General features: G+C 42.9%; 1 protein-coding gene across 5 annotated transcripts in view; it reads right to left on the reverse strand.

The window, feature by feature from the left end:
- Positions 1–26013, reverse strand: part of TRPM3 (transient receptor potential cation channel subfamily M member 3) — a 637712-nt gene that overhangs the window by 454257 nt on the left and 157442 nt on the right. The window lies entirely within an intron of this gene.

Consider the following 26013-nt stretch of genomic DNA (forward strand, 5'->3'; position numbering starts at 1 on the left):
CTTGGAGCCAGTGTCTGAACCTGTACTGCGTGCCCCCCAAACTGCATACAATATGGTGCCTCCCAAACTGTGTATACAGGCAGTTTGGGGGCGCCATATTTTGACCTTTACTTTTATTTTTATTGCAGTGGCATCTCGCCCTATGTGCTGTGGTCACTCTTCGTGTCTATGTCTGTCTTTGTATGTGAGCTGCCTGCATCTAAAGTACATTCAGAGGCTCTCAGCGGATGCAAAGCACCTTCCCGTACACTACTATGTGGCTGCAGCAACTACTTATGAGATCAGCACAGGGAGTAGAGGCAGATTCAGGGGTCGGGGAATTATAGTCTCTGTTATACCTTTCCTACTGGGGTAGTACTACACCAGTCAATGTTATAAAGTATTCTTGTAAGATCTTATATTACTCAAAATGGAAAAATGCATATGAGATTTATATTCCATTCCCAACAGAGGTGCTACCCACTACTAATAAGACCTAAAAAAAAAACCACTGAAAGTCTTAATAATGATCCTAAAATATAGCCTTTATTATTCTTATTAAAACCTGTCATCTAGGTGAAATATAAAAACAAAAAGATAGTGAATAAAGAAAGGAAAATGTGTGTAATAAAGTTCTATGGCTGCAGACTTGGTACTTGTGTATTATTACAGCGCCCACGATATTAAGTTGTACGACATATAATCATATTGCATGCCATCGCATGCAATACACCCGATGCACAGCAATGCAATGCGATTTTAAATTGTATAAGCCCCCTATACGATTTTTAATTGTATAAGTACCCAAATGGGGGCTTACAATGTTAAATGCACCCCCACGCCACCCCCACTATGAATGCCAACCCGAAGCGTGGCGAGCGTAGTGAGCCCGCGAGCGGCGGAGGTATGTGTCGTCTGACCTTTTGGTACTCTTTACCTAGAACGGCGCCCATCGCGGTGATCGCGACATCGCGGGCAGTACATAAACGGCCGCGAGGCGATGCCCGCGATCACCGCGATTTTCCCATAGGGAACAATGTTAAAAAGCCTGATTGACCGCGATTTTGCATTCAATGCCTCAATGCCCGCGATTTTCACATAGGAATCAATGTTAAACGGGCTACAGAGCCCAAATAGTCACAATTAACCCTTAAATGTCACCCCAATTTTTGTACGCCACCCCACGATCCACGCCAACCCGAAGCGTGGCGAGCGCAGCGAGCCCGCGAGGGGCGGCGGTACGCGTCCTCCGACCTTTTCATGCCCTACTATCCACGTCGGCGTGGAGTTGAGAATAGAATAGTGTGGCGAGCGCAGCGAGCCACCGAGCCCGAAGCGTGGCGAGCGCAGCGCGCCCCGCGAGGGGACGCGGATACCTTCACAGTTATACGCGTCCCCTCGCGGGCTTCACAGGTATCCGTGGCGAAAAGCGGACACCTGTGAAGCCCGCGAGGGGACGCGGATACCTTCACAGGTAAACGCGTCCCCTCGCGGGCTTCACAGGTGTCCGCTTTTCGCCACGGATACCTGTGAAGCCCGCGAGGGGACGCGTATAACTGTGAAGGTATCCGCGTCCCCTCGCGGGGCTCGCTGCGCTCGCCACGCTTTGGGCTCGGTGGCTCGCTGCGCTCGCCACACTATTCTATTCTCAACTCCACGCCGACGTGGATAGTAGGGCATGAAAAGGTCGGAGGACGCGTACCGCCGCCGCTCGCCACACTTCGGGTTGGCGTGGATCGTGGGGTGGCGTACAAAAATTGGGGTGACATTTAAGGGTTAATTGTGACTATTTGGGCTCTGTAGCCCATTTAACATTGATTCCTATGTGAAAATCGCGGGCATTGAGGTATTTTAAAGTAAAATCGCGGTCAATCAGGCTTTTTAACATTGTTCCCTATGGGAAAATCGCGGTGATCGCGGGTACACGATTTTTATGTACCCGCGATTTACCCGCGATGCCCGCGATTTTTTACCCCCGACGCCCGCGATTCTAATCGCGGGCGCCGTTCTAGGTAAAGAGTACCGACCTTTTCATACCCCCACTATCCACGTCGGCGTGGAGTTGATTTTATATAGTGTGCGAGTGCAGCGAGCCACCGAACCTGAAGCATGGCGAGCGCAGCGAGACCCGTGTGGGGACGCATATTACTTTACATGTATTCCGCATCCGCTCGCCACGCTTCGGGCTTGGTGGCACGCTGCGCTCGCCACACTATATAAAATCAACTCCACGCCAACATGGATAGTGGGGGTATGAAAAGGTCGGAGGACACGTAACGCCGCCGCTCGCCACGCATCGGGTTGGCGTTAATAGTGGGGGTGCCGTTGGGGGTGCCTTTAACATAATAAGCACCCATCACGTTTAATTATGTTATAGGGGGCACTTTTAACATTGAAAAACCCATTAGGGTGCTACATTAGGGTGCTACAATTTTAAATCGCATACCATTGTATATGCGATACAATGGCATACAATGCGATGCTATACAATTTAAAATTGTATAACATCGCCTGCCATCGCGTAACATCGCATTGTATACCATAAATGCTAACCCGTCATGATGCCATGTTACAGAAAGTCCTGGACTCTGTGACGGCAAGTGAAACTAGGCTTGCAGGCCAGATTGGAAAGGTACAGTCTAACTTGTCCATCATTTATCTTCTAGATCTTCAATGGGTCAGGGAGAGAGTTGGGGAGGTAAAAACCCATACATCAACACTGGAAGATCTTATGTCTCCACTATCTGTTAAATTGAGTGCCATTGATGATACATTAACGGCTGTCCAGTACAAGTTGCTGGATGTTGAGGACTGTCTGAGATGGAACCGCATCCATTCAGTCAGGTTGCTGGAGCTGGGGGAAGACCCAGAACAAAATACATTTCTGGAAAAATGGATTTAGGATACGTGATGCTCTCAGGTTTTTTTACAGTGCAGAGAGCACACTGTGGGGCAGATGTATTAAGCCTGGAGAAGAGATAAAGTGGAAATAAAGTGAAAGGAGACAAAGCACCAGCCAATCAACTCCCAATTGTCATTTTCAAACACAGTTCATTGGCTGGTGCTTTATCTTTTTCACTTTATCTCCACTTTATCTCTTCTCCAGGCATAATACATCTGACCAATGTTCCCTTTTGACCCTCATCCCCTTTGTACAAAAAAAACAGCAAAGCAATTCATTGTTCAGGGTTAGTGCACCCGCGAAACATCTGTATCCAATAGGATTGACCGACACGATTAATCAGTTGGTAATGCTATACATGTAGCATGAAGCTACTTGCTGGAAGTGTGGAGCAACAGCAGCAACAATACAGAGCATAGTTTTTCTGTGCTAATTGTTCTCTTTTATGTATTTTATAAACTGATTTATATTCAGCAATCCTTTAATACATAGCAAGATTGGCAGGATTTAAAGATAATCTCAAAAGAACAATTTAACCTATTTTAGAGATTGTCGCATGCCATAACTAAACTTAAATCCTTTTAATAAATTTAAATAACTTGGATTTTCTAACAATCTGGGCACAGAACATGTAAGACATATGTTGTTTGGTTATCCTGGGGTAATTTGGAGAGCAGGAATATAAACCCTAATCATTAGAGACAGCACTAGATATTCCCTGAGCGTGTTGCATTTAAAAACCAAAGCAGCAATTAATTTTACATGCTGAAAACCTATTGTGGATAAAGATGAGAAACAATCAAAAAAATAAAATACAATGGAAAGTGAAGCTTAGAATATATTTACATATCTCAAATAAATAACTGTTAACTGCAACGGTCCATACCATCCTTTTCTTGGGCACCAAGTTTCTAAATAAAACACTGTGCAGCAATTCAGGAAACAAAGTCTAAAGGTGCCCATGCACGTTACAATTATTATATCCAATATTGGATACAATACCGCATCTCATCGCATCTCGGTTTTGCGATAAGATGAGATGAGATGCGATCTAGTACAAAAAGTATGCGCTGCACATACTTTTTGTACTAGATCTCATTTTATCGCAAAAACAAGATGCGATGAGATGCGATATTGTATCCAATATTGGATACAATAATTGTAACGTGTATGGGCACCTTAATAGAGAGATTTGTCTACTAAAAACCTGGATCTGTTATGACTATACACACCAGAGTATGATGTAGTTTGTTGAAAGAGGAGTGTGCTATTGTGCATCCTCCAGTCTTCCTGGTCTCTAGGGAGGCTGCTGAGATATCTACTGAGAATGTGCAGGAGCCATCTTAGAAGCTGTGTAGTGTGGCTTCCTGCTTGGCTCCTATGAGAGACCTAACTAATACCCGCATATCTTCCAGCACCCTGCAGTACTACCCATTTGTAGTACTATATGCACTCACTGACGAGTTGTATTAAGCCCCACTCCACTCAAGCTGCACTCCATCGTCAGTAGGGTTGCCACTTCATGAATCATCGATTCCAGGAGATCTGACCCCCCCCCCCCAGTTAGCGGAGCCTAATTCAGTGGGCGGGGCTACTATCACGACCCGCGCTCAGACAAAAAATGCACATTACATATAATGCCATACACCATAATGCCCTTTACATATAATACCACACACCATAATGCCCACTACACAATGCCACCCATTGTGTGCCATTACACATGCCACCCAGCATGGTGCCCATTTCAAATTATGCTACCAATTATGCCATTTTGAAGGGCTTCAGCAGACAGAATGTGCCTGCAGCTCACTGTGGGTTGGAGACCCCTGATGCAGTGACAAGACTGTGGGGACATGGCAAGAAATAGGTGACAGGTAGAGGACAAAGATGAAAGGACAGAAGTGACAGGGTAAGAATTGAGGTGAGATTGTTAGGAAAAGGTGACAGTGAGGAACTTAAGTGACAGCCACTTACCCCCACAATGCTGTCACCTCCCCATGTACGAGATCCACACAGCCTGTTTCAAATTCTGCAGCACTGTGTAAGCTCATGCTGGGCTGGCTGCTGCTGCTCCTCTAGAGTGGAGAAAGGACCTCCTCCTCCACTTCAGCTGCCGGGCAGACAGACAGTGCAGGGACACGCTGAACGTGTCATACTGTGCACGCGCCTGTGATGTAATTATTACTGGTGGAGGAGAGGAGCACTATTTGACACTTCCTAGTGGCCGCAGTTTAGGGGGTAATATGCTGGCAGTGGCACATGCATGGGCGGCTTTAGCCGGGCATCGCTGCAGAGGAAGGCTGACCAGGCTTTTCCAGTCACCCGGATTCCGGGAGAATCCCGGAATCCAGGTGACTGGAAAAGCCTCCTTGAGGGTTACCACCAGATCCGGGAGAGGTGGCAATCCTAATCGTCAGTGTACATGTTACAGTGACTAGGGCTAAATTAACCAACACCGCTAATTAAATACAGTGGATGTGCATATTTGTGAGTCATCCACTGGGGTGTACCTGTATAACTCTGCAGTATCAATACCTGCATATACATCATTCTGAACATATTTGTCAAGCATACTATAGACGGCAATGGTGGATCACACTTTCTATTTTCTAGACAGTAAAAAAGAAACTCAAATGCAAAAATCACCTCTATAATTTCTTTATGACCTTTATCAAAGTAAATACTGTTGTTACTTTGTCATTTACTTAGAACAGGTGTACAATACCTCATGCTTTGGTGCCTGTAGTACATTAGGTCTGGAGAATGCCATGTACATTACATTCATTGTTGACTAGAGATTTATAATCTAGTTATTCAGTTTGGCTTGATATACAGTAGACACGAATATGGTTTTTGAAATATCAATAGCAAGAGGAGATATTTGTTTACAGTTTCTTATACAGTGCAGCAAATTCTGTTGTAGTTTACAATTTGCAACAGTGATGATACAAAAGGGGGGTACTCTTTACCTAGAAGGGCGCCAGCGATTGAAATCGCGGGTGTCGGGGGTAAAAATCGCGGTCATCGCGGTCATCGCGGTCATCGCGGGTAAATCGGGATGCCCGCGATGCCCGCGATGACCGCGATTTTCCCATAGGGAACAATGTTAAAAAGGCTGATTGACCGCGATTTTACTGTTAAATGCCTCAATGGACCCGATTTGGCCATAGGAATCAATGTTAAATGGGCCACAGAGCCCAAATAGGCACAATTAACCCTTAAATGTCCCCCCCAATTTTTAACGCCACCCCACGATCCACGCCAACCCGAAGCGTGGCGAGCGCAGCGAGCCCGCGAGGGGCGGCGGTACGCGTCCTCCGACCTTTTCATGCCCTACTATCCACTAGGGCGTGGAGTGAGAATAGAATAGTGTGGCGAGCGCAGCGAGCCACCGAGCCCGAAGCGTGGCGAGCGCAGCGAGCCCCGCGAGGGGACGCGGATACCTTCACAGGTAGACGCGTCCCCTCGCAGGCTTCACAGGTGTCGGCGTCGCCACGGACACCTGTGAAGCCCGCGAGGGGACACGTATAACTGTGAAGGTATCCGCGTGCGCTCGCCACGCTTCGGGCTCGGTGGCTCGCTGCGCTCGCCACACTATTCTATTCTCACTCCACGCCCTAGTGGATAGTAGGGCATGAAAAGGTCGGAGGACGCGTACCGCCGCCCCTCGCGGGCTCGCTGCGCTCGCCACGCTTCGGGTTGGCGTGGATCGTGGGGTGGCGTTAAAAATAGGGGGGACATTAAAGGGTTAATGGGCTCTGTGGCCCATTTAACATTGATTCCTATGGCCAAATCGGGTCCATTGAGCCATTTAACAGTAAAATCGGGTCCATCGCGCCTTTTAACATTGATTCCTATGGGAAATCGGGAGCATCGCGTCGCGGGCATCGCGGGTACATTTATGGCCGGCCGTGACGCGACCGACACGATTTCCATGTTTAACATGGGTTTCAATGGGAAATCGCGGGCATCGCGTCGGTCGCGTCGCGGCCAGACATAAATGTACCCGCGATGACCGCGACGGGCGCCCAACTAAGTAAAGAGTACCAAAAGGGGTAATAACAGACAGAGGTAGCAAGGCCCTCATCGCAAGCCTCGTGTCTATATTTGTTGTTTAGTAAAAAGCATTTTAATTGATATTAATAAACAAAATTAATATGAATAACCAAAAATTCTTTAAGAGCCACTGATGTGAGCCAGTTAAGCAATCTGTAGGAATATTAAGGGTGAATGGATTTAGAAGAGTGGTGCCAAAAGTTTATGGGTGAGATGTACTTTGCCTTGAAAAGTGATAAAATGGTAGAGTGATAAACAACCAGCCAATCAGCTCTTAACTTTCATATTTCACACACAGCATGTGACATGGTAGGTAGGAGCTGAATGGCTGGTGGTTTATCCCTCTCTATTTTCTCGCTTTTCAAGCTTAGTACATCTGGCTTTAAGATAGGAAAGTATTGCCATACAACACCAAGGTCATATACATACTGTAGTAGATAATTCAAGAAAGAAGCTAGACACAGCAATCGATTTATCCAGACACGTGACGTATATCATTAGCAAAAACAGATTAGAGAAACCCTGATATAAATAAATGAACTGCTGGATAGTGATTATTTGAGCTTGTGGCTATATATACTGTATGATTATTTGACTGTATGCAGCATAGCGATCCTGCCATCTTGGAAATAGCTACAAGTCCAGGATTCTTCTCTAAAACAAAAGGAGAGTGGACCTCGGCAACGCAAATACACAGATACTGTCAGTAAAATCAATGTATTGTATCTGGAGGTTCTTTGTAAAATGTCAAATTCAATCAAATTCCAGAGTGGATTTCTTAATTTACACTTATTATACCAATTTATTTTTCAGTCCAATTATACCAGTGAGGGACCTCAGGATAAAATAATGTTCAGGTCTATTACTTTTAAAATAAATACATTTAAAACATAAAATTGGCTATCAAAAAGCATTATAAACAGTGCTTATCTGATGTAGTCAACATTAACTAGAGACTGTGATTCCTCAGAAAATCATTTCCAATCCTCCAAGCACTGGAAGTGTCCCAATAAACTCCAAAGCCCAACAGCTCAGTCGGGATACCAACCACCATGCCACCATGTTTGGTCAAATTGACTTCATCAGAGGCATTTGTTAAAGTGGACATTTCAGAAAAAAATCATTACTTTTGAATAATTAGGAACTGTACAGTACCTATATATACATATGGATTCCAAGTTGAACTTAGTATAATTTTGCAGTGTTCTTATCCATAAATAAAATCAGCAGCTGACCGAGATTTTAAGAATGTATTTAGGTGTCTGCATAGATCTGGTCTCTGATACTGTATGGTACGTATGCTTGTCTGTGATTTTATTTGTTTGATATATATATATATATACATTATTTTTAGTCCTTGAGCAGTCACCTTTGGTTTGTAATACATCATCTTTTATTGGATGTCTAAAGCTTAAAGCCTGATTTTTAGACATGAAAAGTGTGAGAAGAGCAAATACTTTCCAATGAACTTTATTTGTACAAAGTACATTGAAATATATTAATATAATATTAATATATTTACACAGCGCATGCTAATATAATGAAAAAATATTGAAGATTAGTTTCATAGTTAAATGTGCAGCATAATAAAAGATATGATTTTGCTATATTAGCCTGCCACAGTACTTTCATATTTTACCATTTGAAATGCTAGTTATAGAAAATAAAAATCAGTATTGAATTACAGGGCTGATTCATACCTGATCACTCATCTGTAAATTTAGAGATAATTGCTAGTAGTTATCCGCCACCCAGATAAACTGAAAACCCGCCCTGTGTAAATCTGAGAGAGAATTGCACAAATATAGCAATCAGGTATCCTGTTGCACATCCGTAATCAATTCTTCAGGGAATGGGATCATTGGATAGACAGCAACTAGGTCTACAAGCATTAGGTCGACACCACTAGGTCAACATGCATAAAGGTCGACATGACTGAAGGTCCACATACAGGAAGGTCGACACTACTGAAGATCGACACAATCATTAGGTCTACAGTCAAAAGGTTGACATTGTGTTTAAAAAAAAAATTGTTCCAAATGCCGACACAGTCAACATGGCCACTGAAAGGTAGCACCACTGCATTCATCATGCTTTGGGCCCCATGCCTTGCTACGCTCGGCACACTACTGTATTTTGATTTCCCACCACACCCTAGTGGATGGTAGGGCATGAAATACCGCCTGTCGGCACATATAGGTTCCCAAAAAATGTGAAAAACTCCATGTCGACCTTCCCCATGTTGACCTACTGCTTGTGTCGACCTAATGACCCTGTCGGCCTAACCCATGTCGACATTCAGCATGTCAACCTTCTTGCATGTCGACCTTCAGTCAAGTCGACCTTCGTGCATGTTAACCTAGTAGTGCTGAGCTGATACTTGTAGACCTAGTGACCATATCCATTCAGAAGTTATTTGTTCATAATGATGTATCCTAAAAAGTGCTTCACATTAGTACATAATAATAACATGCAAGTATCAGCACAAAGCAAAAAATGTGAATGCTTTGCTTACTCCATGCATACAGTAAATTGGCCTCTGTTGTATTCACTTCAAGTACCAACTCAGGTTTAGCAATACATTTGCGCAATTCAGCTTGCCAACCGTTACCCCACAGATCACTGAAATGCTAGTAATAAAACAATTGAATAACATTCTTAGTGTTCAAGTGATACATAGGGCCTTATTCTGATCTGAGCTCAGTACAAATTTGTTCGGAAAATGGGCAAAACCATGTGCACTGCAGGTGAAGCAGATGTAACCTGTGCAAAGAGAGGTAAATCTGGGTGTGGTGTGCTGAATCTGAAATCTAAAGTGCAGTGTAAAAATAATTCTGCCAGTATTTACCCAAACAAAATAACTCACACAAATGTAACTCTCTCTATACATGTTACATTTGCCCCACCTGCAGTGCACATGGTTTTGCCCATTTTCTGAACAAATTGTACTGAGCCCAGATCAGAATAAGGCCCATAGTGGTAGTTGGGGTACGTGCCATGCCCATTAGGTGTTACATACTGTATGCTCACCATGGTCCAGAATATAACATTACGCCTGTTTGCACAGTATGCTGGATCTTGACGGTTTTCATACTGGAAAAAGGTCTGGACCCATGCATCTGTGACATGTAAGCATGCCAAATAAACATATTCCTCCAACCTACGTTAGAGGAAAAAACTAACTTAACATGAAACCATAAAGTAAATTACGTTTGCAGAGGATACATTTTATATTTGAAAGCATCTTGCAGGACAACATTCTATGGGGTCTATTTATCACCATCAATTTTAAAGGAGTACTTACAACCTTGGCGGAGGGGTGCCTTCTTGTTGAATTCACCAAGCTCAGTTAGAACCCTTCCTGAAAATGGCTGCCAATCCTGAGCAGTCAGTAGGTGAGTGCAGGGGTGCCGAGAGAGGGGGGAGCAGGTACAGTTTACCCGGTCCTGGGCCTGTCAGGGGGGCCCTGGTCTGGATACACAGTTTTTAAAAATAACTGTTCAGCAGCGGCATTGGGAGTGTGGATGTGGGCAGACGTGGGGGTAGCAGCATCACAGAGATCCTTCTGAGCGTTGTTCCGATCTCCGACTCCAGAGCCTGCCACATGACTTGGGAGGTTACTGTGGCTCAGCAAAAGGAGGATACTTAGGGTAGGTAGTCCCTGGGTGCTGGGAGGAACTGGGTCAGAGAGAGGCCACCTCCTGTGGGAGTACCACCCACTCTGCAGAATCCAGCTCACCCAGCTCCCCACATTCCCATCCCAGCCGCCACCAGCAGCAGGTGCCAGTGCCATGTCTCCAGCCCAGCAGTCCCAGACCTGGTTCGCCACCCATGTCCAGATCACTGTGTTCCAAGGTGGAAGGTGGGTCGCTGGTTGCTCTGTGTCTGCTGCCTCCCTGCATGCTGCTGGAGCTGAGATCGAACTCTGGAAGTCAGCATGTAACCCTTGACAGAGCATGTAACACCTGGCAGAGCAGGTAATCCCACGGCAACAAGCATTTTATCCCCCTAATATGCAATGAGCATTACGGTGTGGGGAATAACGTGTAATGAGCATTGTGGCATGTGGTGTAATATGTAATGGGTGTGTGACATGTGTAATAGGCATTACGGTGTAAATTTTTGTCCCTGCAGCCACCTTGGAAGCAGTGGCGTAACAACAGGTCTGCAGAGGAGTGTACAGCAGTGATCATATTAGCAATAACTTTACTTCTAACACCTCACAGGGACAGGCTCCTGTGGGCCATCGTCACTACAGGTATGGATCATTGGATAGACAACTAGGTCGACAAGCATTAGGTCGACACCACTAGGTCAAAATGCATGAAGGTTGACATGACTGAAGGTCGACATGGTTTAGGTCAATAGGGTCATTATGTCGACACAAGCATTAGGTCGACATGGGGAAGGTTGGCAGTCAATAGGTCGACATGGGGTTTTTCACTTTTTTTTACCAAAGGTCGACAACATGGACATTAAAAAAGTGCACCGCGTCCCCTCGCATGGCTCACTTCAGGCACTATTATGTTCTCACACCACGCCCTAGTGGATGGTAGGGCATGAAATACCGCCTGTCAGCACATGTCGGCTAAAAAAACTGAAAACCGAATGTCGACCTTCCCCATGTCGAACTAATGCTTGTGTTGGAGTAATGACCCTATCAACCTAACCCCATGTTGACTTCAGTCATGTCGACCTTCATGCATGTCGACCTAGTGTTGTCGACCTAATGCTTGCAGACCTAGTGACCATATCCCATCACTGCATGTATTTATAATTAATACTGGCAAAACTAAATGTTTTAGTGCCATAAAGAGCTCCAATAAGAAAATATAATTATCTGAGACCCAATAATTATGCCACACTGACAAAGTAACATAGCCAAGCAGATTTCAACCACAAATATGAATTTTCCATAGTTTTTCTTGACGGATAAAAATTTGAGAACATTTTTGGTCTAAATTCAAGAACGTAACTTTGAACATAAACAGCTTCTGACACAATAACATGAATGCTACAAGAGAATACCATTTTTAGGTCATTGGCTACAGTAATTCTGTTATGGAAAGCTCCCAAAGCTCCTTGCACAAATGTATTATTAATTATTCAGCTCTCACACAAACACATTCAACAGCTAAAAAGCTTGTCTGCGTAACATAAAAGCTGCCTTCAGTCTCCACTGCTTACAACTAAAAGGCTAAGTCTATACGATTGTTTTGAATGGCTAATTAATTTATTCTTCCAGTTCTTTAGGACTAACTCGACTTAGGTTTTACTCGCCCTTGTGCTGCTGTCATTTTTTCGCATTTGCCCTCATCACATTCCAACATCAATATCAATGTTTTATTTCTTTTTAGATGCACCAAAATAAATGATACCCTTTTCTTTTTAGAAAATACTAATCTTGTTAACCCAAATGGCCCAAAGAAAAAAGTTTATTGAAGTTTCATGACTGAGAACCAAAGGCAAAGTCACCTGTTTTGTGCCGTATAAACATTATCCGAATGGCTAATAGAAAATGTCTAGGTCGACAATCAATAGGTTGAAAACAGATGGTCGATGTGGTCAAAAGGTCGATACAAGCAGTCAATCGACATGGCTATTTTCAACACATGAAAAGGTCAAAATGAGTTTTTAGGATTTATTTATGTATTGACCTTTTTTATACTTGGCCAATAATATCCACGTGGACTCCGGGACTTGGGAACAGTCAAGTTTTCCAATCTCAGGAAGGCACTAGGCCCAAAGCATGGCAAGCAAAGTGAGCCTTGCAAGGAAACGTGGTACACTAGTTGGGTGTCCATGTGCTCAGGTGTCGACATTGGCACCAAAAAATTGTGAAAACTCATGTACAGTGCCTTTTCATGTGTGGACCGTTTTCATGTTGACCTTTTGCTTGTGTCAACCTATTTCCAGTTTTGCATACATTTCAACCTTTTGACAAAGAAATCTGCATTTGACATGAAAATAAACATGTTCTCGATATAAATGATTTTTCTGTGTAAGAAGAATATGGTGCGAAAATTTTAAAAACTCTATGGCTCAGGTCAGTTGTCTTCTCCAGTAGACATCCAGGGGTCTTTACAAAAAACAAACCAGTCTTCCAGACCAGCTAATGTACTGTACATACAGTGCTTTCTGGAGAATTGCATTTCTCATTAAGCTCAGTGAAGTGATAAAGTTGCTGGTACTTTATCACCGGCCAATCAGCTCCTGTCAAGTTACAGGCTCAGTTTCCTACACATAAGAGATGTAGGCCGAGTCACTCCTCTATCAGCCAATCATCCAGCACTGCCATAGAAATTGCCCACTGATTGGCTGAGAAAGGAATGAACTCTTATGCTGGCCACACATCAGACCAACTTTCCTCCAACCATCCAACTAGTTGGTTGGATGGAATAAAAACCTGGTACTGGATGGGAGCAAATGTAGTTTGTAATTAAGTCATTTGTTTCCCAAATCGGAAAATGGACAACAACTGTCACTCAGACAATGTACTGTAGTTGGACCTATTTGATTTAAACAATTTCACTGAATGTTTTTGTCCATTCTCCTGAGTTTGTGAGCAAATTGCTTATTGGCATTTGCCCCCATACAGTACCAGATTTTTAGTCCAACCAACCAACTAGTTGGATGGTTGGAGGAAAGTTGGTCTGATGTGTGGCCAGCATTAGCCAATCATCTCTCATGTGCATGAATCCATTTGGACCATGTCATGGTCACGGTAAGCTCTGTATATAGAGTATTTACATCATAGTTGCCTACCTTTCTTGTCTCCTCTCTGGGAGAAGCCCACATGTTTTAACCCAATCATGTGATTGAAAGGGGAGATGTTTCAAGCATTGGAGAGAGATAAAGTTTATCTAGCACAGTCTTTTGAACAACACCTTGAAGCCCATGCACAGTCTTGTTTCTATATTAGAAGTTGATTGTTGCGTTGAGCAACTACTTAACTTTATTTATCTATCTATGGCCCTTATTCTGATCGGTGCGGATATATCCGCGTGCGTTCGGGCCGCCGATGTTTTGTGTCTGCGCATGTGCAGAGGCGTCTCTGCGCATGTGCGAGCGGGGCGTACGGCCAAATCCCGCATGATATGTGAACACTCTGAACAGGGGGTGAAGAGGGGCGTGAAGGGCTATTTGGGCTCATTACCCATGAAAACGCTGGGCGTACGTATGGTAATGCGGCCGTGACGCACGTGTAGGGGGCGGACATATGACATCGCCGGATGTCAGCTGCCCGCCCTGATCCCTGCTTTTGCACGGAGAAAAGTCTGTGTGGTCTGAGGTTGCGGGTGCTGGTGGAGCACTCGGTTCTGCATTCGATGGTCTGCGACCATCGAATGATGGGGGAGGTTCCCTTAGATGGAGGAGGCGTATTCCGTGAAAAATACACGTGCGGTCCGTTCGGCCATCTTCTTACCGCATACGGACGGAGTTGGCTATCCGTATGGAAGGCGGGGTTTCGCACGCACGGTCCTGGCCGCATAATCGGCTCTGGCCGCACCGATCAGAATAAGGGCCTATGTTTGATACAGTAAATCTCAGAATATTATGTGTCATGATCTGTCCTGCTCTTGCTGTACCCAGCTTGCCCTGTTGTACTCAGAATTTTGCAACTAGAGCCGACCTGTACACTTCTTGCAAAATTTTTGTATATATTATCGCAATTGCAACTTTTCAAATGAACTTGCACACCATTCCTACTGCTAATGGAACTCACTAACCTGCCCATTTTGACCTTTAACACTTATTGATTGGGAAGGGGGGTACAGTATGTAAATACTGTTTGCAAGTCCCTTATTAATCTTGACACTGTCATGTTAGGACATAAAATGTTAGAATAGGTTTTTTTATTGCTACTTTTACACTTTCTTCCAGTATATGTGGTGCCAGTCATTTCATAAATGGAATAGTAATCTGATATGCAGACTGTAATGCTTCTCATTATCGGCAGTGCTGAATGTGTAGCAAAAATATTCTTCTGTCATCTCAAATGTGCTCAGTTCTAAATCCTCAATCTTTCATAACAACATGCACAAACTTCTAGATATAACCAGTGTTATAGTACACAAAGAAAATACTACAGCTGTTTTACAGGTCTTCTAAGCGAAATGTGGTGAATATCCCAGTGCTCAGCATGCCAACAGTCAGAATCCCCTCAGCAGAATTCCGAGGCTTAGAATCCAGACAAATAAGACTAGTAAGTATTTAGGGTTAGGGTTCGGTTTAGGGTTGGCTACTGACTAGGGGGAGATTCATACCCCTTTCAAAATGCTAAGCTTGAACACTGTCCTGACGTATTCCAATTGAGCGGCTCTGTCCTGATGATGTTCCCTCGTGCATCGAAACATTGATCTAATTGGATGTCAATTGCTGTTACATGTGATAAAAAATCCTCTGGCTTTTATTGCAAAAGAACTTTAGTGAGTGGCCATTTACTCTACTATATAGAGCTTAACCTTCCGCCCTTACCCTTATCCTGGGGAGGAGATGTGAAGAATATAAATTAACCATGGCAGTCTGCCTTTTCTGACCATCATATACTTGTTGGTCATATCCCATGGCTGGGAGGGATGTGACGGGAGCCGAGGAGATGGGTTAAGATGGGCTTTTTGTAATTTTAATGATTGGATGTCTATACCTCACTGTCCAACTAAAACAATAGTTTGAGTTTACCATAGTGATTATCAACCTTGTTGTGTACATGTGTGCATGTGTGTATGTGGGGGAAGGGTGAATAGTGATATGATCTATTAGTCTATCAATTCCCTGGTTGGCATAACTGTGGACTCAGCCTGCATGACTAAGCCCCTTTGCTCCCAACTCCAAGAAGAGCCATGTGTGAAGGGACACAATAGGACAATACTTTTGCAGACCAATGATCACAAAAAAAATTGACTTTTTTTCTAGGGATAATTTACTAAAAGTGAAAAGGTGAGGATTTTTTCCAAATCATCCAATCTGATTCAAGCTATCATTTCTCTCTTGCATCCTAAAAAATGATAGACAGAATCTGATTGGCTGCAATTTTAAAAGCTTTAGTCAACTTATCCCATAGTCTCACATAGTCTTGAGGGCGATACACAGTCTAGTGAGTTTCCAATTATTTTAATACTGTCGGAAAAGTATTGTGTCTTAAAACATGCAAAATACTCATTGACGGTGACGATGAGTTCAGTTTTCGTAGAGAATTTCATCCCACTGAGCCAGATTTTCATATTGGCAAACAGGATGGTCATTCAGGACAAATCCAAAGGGGTTGACAAGGAACCAATTCAAAGCCCAATTCATGTGATATTGCACGGTTATTCATCTTTGTTCATTTTTTGGCAACTGCTAAGCCGCATGCTCCAAAAGACTACCGCAAGTGAACAACATTTCCCTTTCGTCTACAATGGTGCCTGATGGGGTTAGAATAGTGTAACTTTTCATGCGTGACATCACCAAAGGGATTGTGGCACCACCTCATAGATATTCGGCACACTTATTAAACAACCCTCTAATACTCAGCATCAGCTCCTTAATGCTTACGGAGGAAGGGGGGGTGTTAGTCAGCTTGTGTCATTTTAATGGTTAGGAGTTCATCGGTAAGTACTTTATCTGTCTCCAAACTTATCTTCCACTCTCTCTTGTAAACTGCTTAACCTGTTTCTGTCTATCCATGTGTACAGTCAAAACAGAGATGTTTCTAAATGACTGTGACAGAAAACTGCTCGGTGGAACAGCAAACCAGTATCTCTTAATTTCCTGTTTTATAATTATTATAAGTGAGGTGAACCTGGGACACGAGCATATTAAAATGCTTTTGTGCTCTAGTTATGGCTTGGTGATTTGAGTCAATAAGCCAAGCATACCTTTGTGGCTCTGGGAATCAAAGATGAACAGTTGCATTATTTACTACAAGGATAAGCAGTATTCAGTGGACTCGGCTAATCTGTACCACCTACTGAACCAAGTAAGTATTCCTCTCTGCAGGTTGTGCTACAGTATACACTTTTTCCTTCAAGGCATAAATAGCACATTGTCGATTCCTGCTGAAAGAATACAATTAATGACATGAATGTGTGTCACCGTAGAAGGAGCTCAAGGACCGAAATTAGGTTTATGAAGTAAGCAGCACTCTGGGTGCTATATAATCGCTTATACACTATATGATGCTAACAGACAGGCTTTAATTGAGTGCAAATATTGTAATGAATGACTATGATTACAGATTAAAGACCTTACATCAAAAATGAAGATGTTCAATGTGATGATGATTCTTTCTGTGCTGCTATCACTAAACCTGCGTACTTGGTAATGCTTTAAAATTATATATAATCCCTATATAATGGATTCTCCTTTATGGTTGTTTTTTTTTTAAATAAAGTGTATATACAGTACAGAATATAACATATTCATATAATAAAATCTATTTCTGACATAATATATAATATTTTTTTTAAATTGCAGAAATGTGCAAATAGTAATCAATTTTGGAAGTAGTCCATCTGATTAAGTATGACAAGAGATTTATATCTATACACAGTGAGGATAAAGGTCCTTATTCTGATTGAGTCGGACGGCTCCGTGTGTGGTCGGACGGCCGATGTTTGGTATTTGCGCACGGGCAGAGGCGTATCTGCGCATGTGCGAACGCCTCGCACGTCAGAACACGGAGTGAGGTCAGTGAAGAAACTAATCGTACGGAATCATCCGAGCAGGGGGTGGAGAGGGGCGGGAAGGGCTGTTTTGGCTCATTATCATATGCGTACGCCCCGCGTTTCATGGGCGTTCCCATGAAAACGATGGACGTACATAGGGTAATGCGGCTGTGACGCACGTGTGGGGGGCAGACAACTGACATAGTCGGATGTCAGCTGTCCGCCCATAACCCTGCTTTCATATGGAAAAATGTCGGAGTGGTCTGGAGCACTCATGCTGCCTGACCGCTCAGTCCATCATTCGATGGTCGGCGACCATCGGAGTATGGGGGAGGTTCCCACTGATGGAGGAGGTGTTTACACGAAACATCCACTCGTGGTTCATACTCTTGGCGTCTTACCGCATTCGGACGGTATGAGCGATCCATACGGTAGGCAGGGCTAAGAACACTCGGTTCCTGTCCGAAGTATAACAACGTTTTAAGCGAGTGATATTTTTGAACAATTTTCATTGCACTTTCTAATGTCCTGAATAAATTATACTCGACATACACACTGAATGGTATGATGAATGACGAAAAATCTAGCCAGAGTCTAGTAATATCCAGCTTTTTGTAAACGAGATAGCCAAAAATCGAGCTTAATGGACAGATGACAGACACCCTTGTTAACGGGTAAGGAGCACGTATCGTTCATTTCATACATATATTTTAATCTATATATTTCAGAATGGCCAAACTGATCAATTTTGTTCAAAATATCGCCCAGTGTATATGCACTTTAAGACATTAGTAGAATGTATGGTGAACTGTCACATGCCAATATCCACTATGTAAACCTTGTCCTGTTGGAGTCTCTTGAAACATTTGAAAGTTTTCCTGTTTATATAAAACAGAAAACACAAACATACCATTGTGTGTAATGAGTAAATTGTAACATTTTGCAGGTACATATTTTTGATATTTCCATGTTTGGCAGAAGAAGTTCAAAATAATCTACACTATCTCTATGGTAGTTAACACTGCCGTAGAGAATGGGGCCAGATCTTGGCAGACATGTCCAAACTATGGCCCTTCAGCTGTTGCCATAGTTTTATCATTCCCTAATAGCAAAACTGTGGCAAGGCTTGGGACTTGTAGTTTGTAGTTTTAGTAGTGTACTAATCATGGGAAGCGCAGACACGCCCAAACAAAAAAAATAGCAATACGGAATGTAGTTCCATTACTACTTGACATGTCAGGGCTGCTCAATCACCAGAGAAAGCTTCCTACTCAACAAAGTTGTTTCTAAAGCTGTCGGTAAAAGGATCAAGAGAAATGCAGCTAACATATTCTCCTAGTTTGACCTCGGGGGGATCCACTGAAGAATATCAGACTACACTGAACTCAATTCGGTTGACAATAACTCATTCCTGTTTTGTAAATCTAGGTTGATATCCCCAAAGTATCCTTATCTCAGAGGTTTGGGAAATAGAGACACACAGCCTTTTTTCTGGCATTTATTCCTGGAATAATTTTTTCTCTGCTCCATAAACAGAGCAGAGCATTAGTTATCTCTAATATCAAGGAAGTATTTTTTATTACAAACATATAAAAGGTATTCCTATTTTTTGTATCTCTATTTATGTGACATTTCCACTAATATTAAAAAAAATATTTCTCACAATAATCATCCAAATTAAATATCTATTTGTTCCCCCCACCAAAAAAAAAAAAGTTTGATTTGTGACCTATAATCAGTGATTTTGCAGAAAAGACAAGAACAGACAGACAATTTTGGCTGCGGTCAGTCTCTGTAAAGATATTATTTTACCTTTACATTTTTTTTTTTTTAAAAGACAAGGAAAAGCCTCTGCCCCAGAATCTATATTTATCACACCTCACTTGTCACTATCCTCAGTTCACACAGCAACTACAGAAAGTAGCTGCTCAAATACAGTTCATTCAGTAAGCTGATAACTTCAGTGGTTTTATATAATTACAGTGATGTTGCTGTTGATATTAAGTAAGGATAAAAGTGATTTAACTATAGGAGTTATTTTTTTGGGATTGTGACAATAAAGACCCCCTAAAGCTGGCCATACATCTACAGATCGATTGTCAGATCGGGCTGGTTGGAACAAAATCCTGGTAATGGATGAGAGCAAATGACAGTTGACCATTTGCTTTGAAATGCTGGAAAACTGCCAAACTGTCACTCAGATATTACCAGGTTTTTGTTCCAACCAGCTCGATCTGACAATTGATCTGTAGATGTATGGCCACCTTTACACTTGTGAGATTTTGTCATATTTCACCCAATTCAGATGGATTGGGCCAATTTATCTGATGTGCCTGTCTGTCAAAATCTGATGTGCCTGATGTTGTAGGACCAATGCACATTCCCATGCGCAAGAGATTGATCCTCCTGCACAAAGGATAAATCTCAAGTCAATCAGGTCCAACTTGTCCCTCAGACAAGTTGGACAAGTGTAAGGGGCCTTAAATAGTTTTCTCTGATATTTTAACATCAGAAGGCTGTTGATGTGTGTTCCTTCATAGTACAGTACATCTTTCAGAAAATGTACTAAGTAGATGTGCACAAAACTGCACAGTAATTTCATATGTTAGAAGGAATATAAAGTGATAACATTTTGTAGAAATAGAGAAAAAAATGGAGTGATTCAAGGTAAGGAGGCGGGGCTAAATGACCTGATTTTGTCATTTAGCAACACCATCTATGTATCGAGCAGCAAATCAAGAGCATCATCTCATCATCCCTACTGCACTAGGAAGTGAGAGGTTTTGGGGACTGCCTAAAAAATGAGGGCAGTCGCCCACAATCAGTTGCCAAGTATAGCATATGTTTCATGCAAACCTCATTCTGCTTGAAATGATCTGCATAACTGAAGTTAATTATTTACAGTATATTCGTCATTTATATTTAATGTAATTATACAACAATTTGTTAAACTAACCTGCGTACAAAAAACTGCATGTTTTAGTTTAATTTACATTTCTTTAAACTGTATACCAAGTTTTATCCAACTCCAATCCTCGAGAACTACCAACAGTTACCGTTTACTAGGTCTCCTTCTTCCAGAATCACAAGTGAAGTATTTAGCTCTACCTGTGGATTTTTTAAAAGTTGCCAGTGAGTAATGAGTGCACCTGTGCATATGATTGGTGACCTGGAAAGCAAGAACTGTTGGTAGCTCTCGAGGACTGAAGTTGGCTACCCCTGCTATGCACCAAAGATAAAATACATGCATTAACCAGTACAGTAGCAGGGTGGCAGTACAGACTGGTGCCCTGAGCACAACATCATGATGTTGCACATGGGGGACGAGGCTGCCAGCATTGGAAAGAATGGCACATTATGGTGTTTCCTCAGGGTACTCCAGGAGGCTCAGGGTGCATCCACTCTGGGTAACACAAAAGCAGTGATTCTGGCTGCAGGGTGCCATTCCTAACCAAAAGCAGTGGTAATGGGGCAGCAACAGAGCCACCACAAGGTCCTGTGCCACAGGATATGGCACTGTTCACATACCCCTCTTTATGGCCCTGGCACCCTGGCATTAACATGTAATATACAGACCAACGCTGATCTTCCGTTCTGTGGTTTTGTTTTTGATATTTGATGATAATATTTGATCATATAATACATGAAGGATGTAGTCAATAGTTATGTCTACACAGACGAATTGTTGAAATCAAACATTTTGGCATGTTCGTCTGTTAGGGTAAAGCATTAGGTGGAGAGTTAGGGTTATTTGTTAGCTATACATACCACTGGAAGTTGTGCATAATCAGTTTTACAAGTTTTTGGATAACTATTAGCGGCAACAGATCCTTACCATATTTGGCTATAAAATACTCACCACAAGTGGTTGCTTGGTGGAGTCTATGGGCAGTATTCAATGAGAAATATCGCCGTGTGCAGCGAATCCTGTTTAGGATTCGCTGCACACTCGCTGCATTCAGGAGGGCTGGCTGCCACTCGCTCTCTCCGTATTCAATGTCGGTGGGGCGAGTAGCCCCTCGTGGTGAATCTTAACCCCTGCAGCGGACGAGCGTCCGCGGCAGGGAGCCGTGGGACGGTGGCAGGCAGGGAGATTGAAGTCTCCCTGCCTGCCCCAGAATGTATGTGGGGGGGAGCCAGCAGGGGACCGGGTATATTCACTGCTCCCGATCATGCATATGTAATGATCGGGTGCAGTGAATATATGAATATCTAATGAGCGGCTCGGCTCCCGGCTCCCAACCCCCTGCTGGCTGCTCTGTGTAAAAAAAAATTTAAAAAAAATATTTTTTTAAAATTAAAATATATATTCATGTGCTATAAGCACATAAATAAAAATAGCATGCCCCTTCACAGAATAAAATTCCTGATTTTTTGACACCAAAATTAAAACAAAAAAACTTTTATTTAAAAAGTTCACATTCCACTTCTCCATGAAAAGATGGAGAATTGCTACATGGAGAGACACGGCGAAAATCACTCAGAAAGACAGCGAGAAGTGCACATTGAATAGGGTTGCTCGCTTTTTGAGAGCAAAAGTCTCCATCCAACGCGAGAAAAGCACAAACTTGCCATAAAACATTGCAAATTTTTCTCATTGAATACCACCCTATATATTGGACAGTGGTGTAATGGCTAGCATTACTGCATCCCAGCACTGAGGTCATGGGTTTGAGTCCCACCATGGCAATAACTGTGCGGAGTTTGTATATTCTCACTGTGCCTGCATGGGTTTTCTCTGGGTTCTCCGGATTCTTCCCACAATCCAGAAAAAATGTACTAGTAGGTTAATTGGCTGCTAACAAAAATTGTCACTAGAATGAATGTGTGTACATGTGTTAGGGGATACAGATTGTAAACTGCACTGAGTCAGGGACACACTGTAAAGCGCTGCGGAATATGTGTGCGCTATATACAGAGCTGGCGCTACCCACTCAGCAGAGGATGCAGAGCAGGGAGGCTCCGGGCTGGAGAGGTGCTGCTGTCCCTGCTCTGCATCCCCTGTTGCTGTGTGTTTGGTTGTTCATGCTGGCTTCTGCTGCTGCTCCTGCCACAGCGTAGCAGAGGCAGTTAGGAGAGCCCTCCCAGGCACCCCTGAAGGCTGAACAGCGGATCTCAAAAGGGGCGGTGCTACATAGATTAAAGGGGCGTGGCTAAATGGCATAAAGGGATGGAGTTACATCTGAAAATATTTGATGTATTCCCAGGATCAGCATACTTACTGTAGGTAAGTGGAGGAAGAATCGGTGTGTGATTAGTGTGTGTGGTCATTATGTATGGTAGCAGCATACTGGGGGAATTATAGGGGTAAGAGCAGCACTGCTACTGGGGGCATCACACGTGTAAGTGTTGCTGTTACTGGAGGCATTATGGGTATAAGGACAGCTGGTACTGCGGGCATTATGTGTGGAAGCAGTGCTGCTACTGGGTGCATTATGCATGTAAGCGCTGCTGCTATTGTAGGCATTATGTGTAAGCAATGCTGCTACAGGGGGTATTATACTGTACCTGTACAGAGCCAGCAGAACCCAGTAAGTGTGGCGGGGTGATGCCAAGTCAGAGAGGTGTTCCTTTCTGCCGGCTATCTCGCTCTGGATCTCCAGCCATCTGATGCCTGATGTTTAAATGAAACAAATAAATCAGAAGCTGAGATAAGCAGGCAGGAAGCTGCACCTTATGTCGGAAGAATATTAAGCAGCAAAGAACCTGCGACCGACCGACCGTGGACGGCCAAGAGCGTTTTTGGCCGTTTATCGATCGCAAAGAAGGGATCGGGACTGCGTACACATATATACAAACGAACGGCCGTTCGTCCGCAGAACGGAAGAACGGCCCGACGATTGTACATATGTGTACCCAGCTTTAGGGGCTTAGAGTCTCTGTCCATGTACAGACAGAGACCCTGCACCACTCCAAAAATGTCCGCCACCATAGAGAAGACAGACGTTATAGGTCTTCCTGCACCTCAAGAGTCTGTCAGGGCACCCATCGCTACCGAGAAGTGCAGTTTCCAAAAGCACTGGCATGATGAGCGCCTGCATCCCATAACAGCAAGCATGTTATCCCTCCTTGGCAAGGAGTATGTAACTCCCCTGGGCAACTAGCATGTAACTACCTATGGCAACGAACATGTAATCCGTGTGACAATGAACATGTAATCCCAGTGGCAATGAGCAAGTAACCCCTGTTAAGGAGCCTGAAACCCCCTGGCAAAGAGCATGTAACTTCTGGCTTTGTGCATGTAAAACCTGGCAACAAGCATGTAACTCCTGGCAACAAGCATGTAACTCCTGGCAACAAGCATGTAACTCCTGGCTATGTAGCTAAGTGCATTTATGTGGAATAATATGGAATGGACCTTATGGTGTGTGGCATAATGTGTAGTGGGCAATATGGTGTGTGGTATAATATGTAGTGGACATTATTGTGTGTGGCATAATGTGTAATGGATATTACGGTGTGTGACAGGGTGTAATAGGCATTACAGTGTTTGTAATCTTGGCACTATGGGGCAGATGTATTAAGCCTTAACAAGAGATAAATTCAAATGTGATAAGGAGAGATAAATGTCCAGCCAATCAGCTCCTTACTGACTTTTTTCAAACACAGCCTGTAACATGGCAGTTAGCAGGTGATTGGCTGGATGGTTATCTCTCCTTATCACCCTTGCATTTATCTCTTATTAAGGCTTAATACATCTGCCACATTGTGTCTAAGGGGCTCTTCATTGTGCAGTGTGTCTAAGGAGCTCTAGCTTGCGCAATGCATATAAGTGGAATTACTATGTGGTAAAATGTGAAAAACAGAAACTACTGTTCAGTGTAATGTAGATTGGTACTATTATGTGGCCACGCACCTTCCCCACAAAGCCTTATCCTACATTCTTGGTGCCCGCCTTTGGCACGCACTGTCCCCGTTTTTAGTATTTGTGTGTGGGCACCAAAATGCTTTTTGGTTCAGGGCACCAAAATGTTTTGTTACAACACTGCTGCTACTGGGCACATTATGGAACTTATTTTGATTGCTTTGTTCCTCTGAGCCTTCCTTTTTTTACGGAAGGGCGCAATTTTATAGTTTGCAGGGGGGTGCCGAAGACCCTAGCATCAGCCCTGGCTATATAAAGAAATAATAAGGACAATAACAGTTAATATTGACATTAATTAAATTTCTCAATAGAAGTGAAGTACCAAAAGTCTGCTTCTCTGGATATCGTGAATAACTTCAATATAATACAGCGTTACATTATACTTATGCTATATTAATACATTATTTAAGGGTTCATTCTTGTTTGTGGGAACAGAAAATAAAGGTCAGTCAGCTTTTTCCTTTCTTTCACAGAAGTTCTCATGCTGAGCAATAGTGACTATTAGCTGCATCTCATAAAAGGGGTTAAAGCTAAAGAAAATGACCTATAGAAGCCACAGTTACAGATGATAACAAACACGGTGTAAAACAAATCATTAGTGCTGAAATCTTCCAAATGCTATTAAAAATTCCAGATACAGTAGAAATAAAAGTTTTTTTACAAGGAGATATGTTTTATGTCCATTTTTTAAAGGCTGTTTAGGTTGAACTTGTATAAAAAATAATAGGACACATACTGTACTTTCCAATGATGCTAAGGGGTAAATTTACTAAGGAGTTTTATTGAAGATGGCATGTTGCCCATAGCAACCAATCAGATTCTACTTCTTATTTATACACCTTCTAGAAGATAATAGATAATATCTGATTGGTTGCTTTGGGTAACATCCTATCTTCAATAGAACTCCCATGTTATTAAATTTACCCCTAAGTGAATACTATGAAAGACAACATACATGACAAATTAGCCATGTATTACATAGCTTAATGATACAAAGTAAACTACTTACAGTAAAGTATTCTATTTCTTATAAAAGCACTGCAACTAAGCAAAGATACTGTACGGTAGTGGTCCCTAAACATTCTTGAATCACTGCACACCAGAATATCAGCATTTTTTTTTCACAGCACCCCTAGGATAATTATTTTTTATTGATATATTTGGAAAAAAACATTTTAAGTTACTATAAGTAAACTGTGTCTACCTGTCTTCCATAAGTTCAGTTGTGATTCTGATTATTCATATGTGTTATGATTGGCAGTCACTAGCACTGGTTTTGCATCACTTTTACCATAAATACTATTCCTGGACCTGAGTTGGCCCTAGGCATAGGCAAGCTAGGCAATTTCCTAGGTCTTTTTGAATCCCTGGGGGCAGTTGTGCCTGCCTAGGGCCAGCCGAAGTCCAGCTTAGGCTGGCTAATGAGATCAGAACTCTCAGCTCCGATTGGATAGCTCAGCTTGGAGCCGTCAGCAGCAGGAGCTGCCTGTAACATCAGTCAGGGCAGTGGGGAGCTTTAGAGATTGACACTGGAGGAAGGCTGCTGCCCTTCTTCCATG

Source organism: Crinia signifera, chromosome 1 (assembly GCF_055691185.1).
Source record: "Crinia signifera chromosome 1, ASM5569118v1, whole genome shotgun sequence".
Lineage (NCBI taxonomy): Eukaryota > Metazoa > Chordata > Amphibia > Anura > Myobatrachidae > Crinia > Crinia signifera.